Raw genomic sequence first — 7,325 nt, forward strand, 5'->3', positions numbered from 1 at the left:
AAATTGTTATTGAATATGTTAATGCTGATGTAATAAAATGCTTCTTCTAAGTATGTGGTTATTAAATAAATAATTTTTAAAAACCCTAAGGTTTTTAAATCCATGAGGCATCATGGGTTTTTTTAACAGCAAATGCCATGACGCCAGCAAGTTCACCAATAATTAACCTGATAGTGCTGAGCAGAACAAATTTTTGAGGTTCATAGTTAAAAAGAGAAAGAAGCACAATGAAAGACTAATGGAGCACTGAAGGGCGGCCTGCACACAGCTTCCCCAAGTCCACACTCTTGCTTGCTTCCCATTTCAAAGGCCATCTCCTTTTCAACTGCTTTTGCTAATCCCCTGTCCCCATTCTTTCCACGTTGGATGTCTATGTTTACTCAGTCTTCAGACTTCTCTATGTCTGCACTCATTTCCTTAGTGATACCATGTAGTCTGAATTATCACATGCTATTCTCAGGTCTTTCTCCTGTCTGGATCTCTCTCCCAAACTCTGGAGGCATATATTACCTCAACATGCCCCAAACTGAGCTTCTAGTTCTCCCTTGCTCCCAACAATACACCACACATCCTTACTCAATTCAAATGGTGTCAACTCTATCCTCCAATTGATTAATACATTGTGCCATCATTTTTCTTCCACTATATTATTTCTGTTAGGAATTCCCATTACCTCCTTCTTCAGAACATACACAGGACCTGATCACTTGTCATCACATTGACTCCTGGACAAGCCCTTTCCATCTCTTACTAGACTGCAGCAGATGATAGTCCTTCCTCTCTACTCTTTTTGTCTGTTAAAGTTTAGCGGCCAGATGAACTCTTGAAAAATTGGAGTCACATTATGATACAGCAAGAATCAAAACCATCCAGGAGCACCCTGTGGTGGTCTGAATGAAAGTGAAAATGTCCCCCATAAGCTCCAAGTATTTGGACATTTGGTTCCCAGTTAGTAGCACTGTTTGTGGAGGGTCATGGAACCTTTAAGAGGTTCCATGCTAGAGGAAGCACCTCCCTGGGGGCAGGCGTTGAAGCCCTTAAGCCTTGTCAGATCTCCAGTCTCTCTGCTTCCTATGCCTGCTTGAAGATGATAACGCTTGACTTCCTGCTCTGGCCACCTCCTGCCACCATGCCTCCTTTATCATTATTGATTCTCCCCTGGAACTGTAAGCCAAATAAATTCTTCCTTCTATAAGTTGTCTCGGCCATGGTGTCTTATCACAGAAACAGAAAAGTAATTAATACACTGCCCATTTCAGTCAAGGCAAAAGACCAAGTCTTTATGGCCTGAAATTCACTGCCATGATTTGCCTGCCCCCACCCCTTCTTACCCTGAAAACTTCCTCTGCTCTCTTTGGGTCCTGATTCTCCAACCATAATGGCCTCCCTCCTATGTATCAAGCTTAGGGCTGAAAATCTTAGGGTTCCTGTTGCAAGCATGCCTTCAGAATGACCGCCCCTCAACTCCTTCAGGTCTCTGCTCAAATCTCACCCTCCCTGAGCATCCTGTTGAATATTGCCATCTACCTGCCATTCCCCCTCACCTACTCATCTGACATCTAGTCTATTTATTCACTGTTCTTGTTGCTTATTACCTATTCCTACATTGTGTTCTGTTCACTTGCTGAAAACAAGAGGTGTGAGCCATGGGCCACCAGCATGACCTAGAAACTAGTTAGAAATGAAAATTTCTTGGTTCTTACCCAAGCCTAGTGAATCATGAGCTCTGGTAGTAGGATCCAGCACCTTCTATAACAGCACTCCAAATCACAGTTTTACACACTCAAGTTTTAATCACTACTCTGGAGTACCTGGGGTAGATTAGGTATTCAAAATGTTATGTTTGTTAAAATTAAAAATCTTCCTTTTCTGATAAATTTCTCTCTCCTTCTGGAGAGAGTAAAACAAGCCCAGGGTGAATACCTAGAAAAGTGCCATTTTCCCTCTAAAACTAGTCAGTCTTTAGAGAAAGTAAAAGAAAACAGATATACAGAGAGAATCAAAGGTACAAAACCTAGAGTTGCCACGACCCCACAGCTTGCCACAGGCCACCCGCCTGCCTTACCTCCAAGGAAGTCAGGGCCCCTTAGCTGTAATCAGGATCTTAACTGAAACTATGCAAACAAGAGTCACCACTGTGGTGATAAGATGAGTGAAAAAGACACATCACAGGGAGGCAAGATGGGGTGGCATAAAACTTGATACAAAATAGACACTAACTGAATAAACAGATGAGCAGAGTAATAATATTCCATTAGAAGATGAAGGAGAAAAGAAGATCTGGAATGTCTTAAAGAAGAATGATTATTTTTATCCACTGTCTGCTTTCCTTTCTGTTGCTATGATAAAACACTCTGAGCAAAAACACCTTAGGGAAAGAAAGGGTGTATTTCACCTTATGCTTCACAGTCTATCCCTGAGGGAAGCAGAAACCATGGAGGAATGCTGCTCGCTGGCCCCCGCTCTGACTCTTAGCTAACTTTTCTATACAGCCCAGGACCATCTGCCAAGTACATGGAGCTGCCCGCAGTAACCTGGGCCCTCCCTTTAAATCTTAATTTAAAGATTAAGACAATCCCTTACAGACATGTCCACAGACCAACCTGATAGAGACAATTACTCAACTGAAATTCTTTTCAGGTGATTCTAGGTTGTGTCAAATTGACAGTTAACGCTAGCTAGGATATGTATGATCCTTTTTTTTTTTTTTTTTTTTGAGACAGGGTCTCACAATACAGCCCTGGCTTGCCAGGAACTCGCTATGTATAGACCAGGCTGGCCTTGAACTCACAGAGTTCCCCTGCCTCTGCCTCAATCAGATTTAAAGTCAAAGACAAAAGGCAAACCTTTAAAAGCCAGAGTTCTAGTGAATTCATCTGTGACATGGGAGACTGTATGAACTTCTTCTCTTGCTACTGCAGCTGCCTGTTGTGACTGTGACAAGGTATGCACGCTCCATCCTCAAACTCCCCTGCTAATTCTGACCAGAAGACTTGCTTGACACACCAGCCCAGGCAGAGATAAGAGGAAACTGATGGGGAAAGAGGTGTATACAGTAGAGGAAGGGAGTCAGAGAAGACAAGGAGCTGAAGGAGGGTCCACAGGGATGCAGGCTCTGAAAGAATGGGTGCACAGTGATGTCCAACACTTGAGTTCTGGGAACCAAGATAGAATTGCTGAAAGATGGGAGCTGGCCCAAGAGTCAGGCTTACCATCTGCTACCTAAGCAACTTTGTGGGAAAATTGCTGAACCTCCCTAAGACAATCTTTCTAGAATATGGTGGGATTCAGTTCAGATGTGTCTCTGTCCTTAGCTATCAAATGAAAGTACTCATTTCATCACATAGTAATTGTCATGAATAGGATAATGAAGTTTTAGAGTTTTAAAACTCTAGCTGACAAATAATAACTGTATATGTTTATAGCATAGAATTGTGATGTTTTGGTAAACGTATACCTTATAGAATGATCAAATTGGGCTGATTAGTATATCTATAGATTTAAATTGTTTTATGATAATGACATTTAAAATATTCTCTTCTAGTTTTTAAGATATTCAGATATGATTAGGTATAATCACTTGTTGAATAATAGCACACTAAAACTTGCTCCACCTGCAATTTTGTAGTTGTTGACCAATGTGTCTCCTTTCCCTGTGCATCCTCAGCCCTGGCCTCTGTTAACCACCATTCCAGTCTCTACCTCTAAGAACTTGTCTCTTTTAGAGTCCACAGACAAGTGAGATCAGACGTTTGTCTCTCTGTGATGGGTTTTTGTCCCATTTCCCTTAATGTTCCCTAGGCTCATCCATAGAATTTCCTGAGTTTTCAGGCTGGAGAATATTCTACTGTGTACATGTCATCAAAGTAATGCAGATGAAAAATCACGATGCAATATCATCGCACACCTCTTGGATTGCCTATTATCAAAAAGATGAAAGGAGCAAGTGTAAGTGAGGACATGGAGATAAGAGAACCCTTATACATGTTGTTGGCATTGCCATTTTAGAAAACATTGTAGAAGTTCTAACGCAGACTAACCTAAACACAGAATAAACATAGCAACCCACCACTGAGAAATGCCCAATGAAGCTGGAGTCATTATGCAACAAGAGTCTGCTCTATGCAGCATTTTCACAGGAGCGAAGATACAGAAAGCAGTAAAGAGTCCATTATCAGCAAGGGGAATAGCAACATTTAAGGATCTAACAGAAAGTAAGGCGTTGCTGGTGCTTCTTTGGTATCTGCTGTTCTTGTTGTTGAGACAGGATCTCCCTGTAGCCCAGAGTATTTTGATAAACAGTATTTCCCATTTCCTTAACACAGAAAGCCACCATGCCCACTCACTGTATGTAATGCTCAGTATTCCAGTAAAATACAGCACTTAGTCTTATAGTTGTAGATAGGAAAAAATTGTATTAAATAATTTAACTAAAATCACAATCTTTAAAGTCAAAATCAGAACCTACTCTCATATTTCTAGTTTCCTGTAATTTGTATCATATTATCTAGCTATTTCCTAATTATACATAAAGAGAAATAAATCCAAAATGAAAGGGAATATTTACAAAAAATATAATTCTAAAAAATTCCACACAAACTAAATTGCTAGCTTTCTACATTAATGTAAAATCTGTTAAAGATTCACCTGACTTTGTTAATGTTTAGAGAATAATGTTGAGTCAAAGTCCAACCAAAAAAATCCCAAAAGCCACATTAACAATGGGCATTTTGTGAAATAACTCCACATTTTACTACATGATATTTATGATAGTGGGTTTTAATGGACAGGATTATCCTGAAACTAAAAACAAACCACTGCTATGAAAACTGGATTACATTTCCAAAAGAAAGTGTATTGAACTATAATTTAAAAAGCTTAATCTTAAGTTATAAATTAGCAAATTTTAATAAGTGAGAAATTCTTATTTTCACCACTTGGCATTATGAGGGAATGCCCGTAAGCTGCCATGAATGGCTAAAAAGCTGCATACACCGTGTCAATGAAGAGATGCAGGCCATTGCTCCACGGTGCTTCTCATTATCCCACCAGTGTGGCCTGGACTTCATTTTATTAACTTTCAATGAAAGTTCTGCCAAATGGAACCCAAGAGTCAGGACACTCCCGGGAGAAAAATTAGGTCGTGATGAAATATTCAGCTCCTCACAATAACTCCATCACTGCAAATTAGAGACTATATTAAACTCTGAAGAAATCAAAATACCAGGAAGCCATGAGCCAGTATGACATACTACACTAGCACTAGACAGATTCTTTCAATTCTCTCAATTTAATTTTCTTTGAAAAATATGACCACTTAAAATGCCACTGAGATCTAAGCTTATAATACTAATCAACTATTAAGAGAAAAAATAGCACAGCACAATAGAAATATGATAAAATTTAGAATAGCCATCAGCTCTATAGTCAATAGACTTAAAACTAAATACTGGAGACCTAGGTTAAATGAGTCATTCTACTGTCCTATTCGTGGATGACAGGTCTCCAATCAGACAACAGCCATTTCAGCAAAAAATGTTAATCGTGAGTGTATTTATAACTAAAAATAATATTTACTCAGTGTCTACTTGAGGCAAGTGCTGTGGTTAAATACTTGACAGGATACTCTTTTTCACCGTTTAGTGTGTGTGTGTGTGTGTGTGTGTGTGTGTGTGTGTGTGTCCATATGCCATGATGTGCCTGTGGAGGTCAGAGGACACCTTTCAAGAATTGGTTCTCTCCTTCCACCACACGGGTCCTGGGAACCAAACTCAAGTGGTCAGTCTTAATCCCAGGGTGCCTTTACCCGCTGAGCCATCTCTCCAGCCCCACATTTAATATTCTTAAAACCTATTGTAGGTTCTCCTATTAGTCTCACTCCACAGATGAAAATTACTAGCTCACGGGGCTGGAGAGATGGCTCAGTGGTTAAGAACACTGGCTGTTCTTGCAGAGGACTTGGGTTCAATTCCCAGCACCCACATGACAGCTAACAACCATACATAACTCCAGTTCCAGGGGATCCAATGCCCTCTCTGCAGGCACTGCACAACACAGGCACACTTACACACATGCAGGTAATACACTCATACACATAAAATAAAAATAATAAATAAAATTTTTTTTAAAAAATAAAATTACTTGCTCAGTAACACCTGGCTACTGTGAGGAGCTCGGATTTGAATTCAGATCTGCCTATGTCTATTAACCTAATAAGTTCCTTTCCTATGAATTTATCCTAAAAAGTAACCATGGATGCATGTAAAGATTTATATACAGTGTTATATAGTGCAATAGCTTCCTTTTTTTTTTTTTTTTTTTTTTTTTTTTTTTTTTTTTTTAAAAAAAAAAAAAAAAGAGGACGATAAATCTTTCACTACCAGGCTGGCCTCAAACTCACAAAGATCTGCCTGCCTCTGCCTCCCAAGTGCTGGTATTAAAGGTGTGCACCACCACACCCGGCGAGCTTTTTTACAATAGCAAAATACTGAAAGATATCCAAATGCCCAGCAGTAACGGATTACTATGTAAACGACAGTGCATCCCTAAAACTCAATACAATAGTCATTAAAAAGACTTTTTGGTGGATGGTCACAAGGAAACAAGAGTTTTCCAGACAGCTGGTCAGTTACTCCTAAGAACTGACAGCGATGGTGACAGCATGCACAAGTCCTATGCAAGCCCAAACCAAATGCAATCCCAGTATGTACATGGGGATGTGAAGAAGAAACTCCAACCCAAACTAAGGAAATTTTGGCAACTGATGGCTGCTGGGACAGAGAGAGACAGTCTCTTTCAAGGATGGGACTTTTCGTAGGGTAACCAGGCTCCAGTGCATGGATCCACACTGAAGGACATTTGGGGACACAAACTAGATTTTACAGGCTTTATTATATATAATATGTATTATATAAATATAAGAGTACATTACATTTGTCTGGGGGCAGTAAGGGGAGGTGCAGATAGGGGAGGGGATCTAAATACCATAAAGTTATATTGATGAAAATCACAAAAATTCAATTTAAAAAAATTTTTAAGTACTTGGGAAAATTCCTGGGGGCTGGAGAGATGGCTCAGTCATTAAGAACACTGACTGTTCTTGCAGAAGACCTGGGTTTGAATCCCAGCACCCACATGGCAGCTAATAACTGTCTATAACTCCAGTTCCAGGGGATCTGACAGCCTCTTCTGTCCTCCACAAGCATTGAATGACATGGGTGTACTTACCTACATGCAGGCATAACTCTCATACGCATAAAATAAAAATTTTTAAAAATACTTGGAAAGATTCCTAATAGAACAGAAAAAATATATATACATATATA

The 7,325-nt window shown here is 39.6% G+C and overlaps 1 protein-coding gene across 1 annotated transcript in view; it reads right to left on the reverse strand.

Annotated features, from left to right (window-relative positions):
- The window catches only part of Cfap54 (cilia and flagella associated protein 54), a 372,605-nt gene that overhangs the window by 272,361 nt on the left and 92,919 nt on the right, over nt 1-7,325 (reverse strand). The gene's annotated exons all lie outside the window — the stretch shown is intronic.

The sequence above is a fragment of the Nannospalax galili genome, unplaced genomic scaffold (assembly GCF_000622305.1).
Source record: "Nannospalax galili isolate Female #2095 unplaced genomic scaffold, S.galili_v1.0 scaffold734, whole genome shotgun sequence".
Taxonomy (NCBI): Eukaryota; Metazoa; Chordata; class Mammalia; order Rodentia; family Spalacidae; genus Nannospalax; species Nannospalax galili.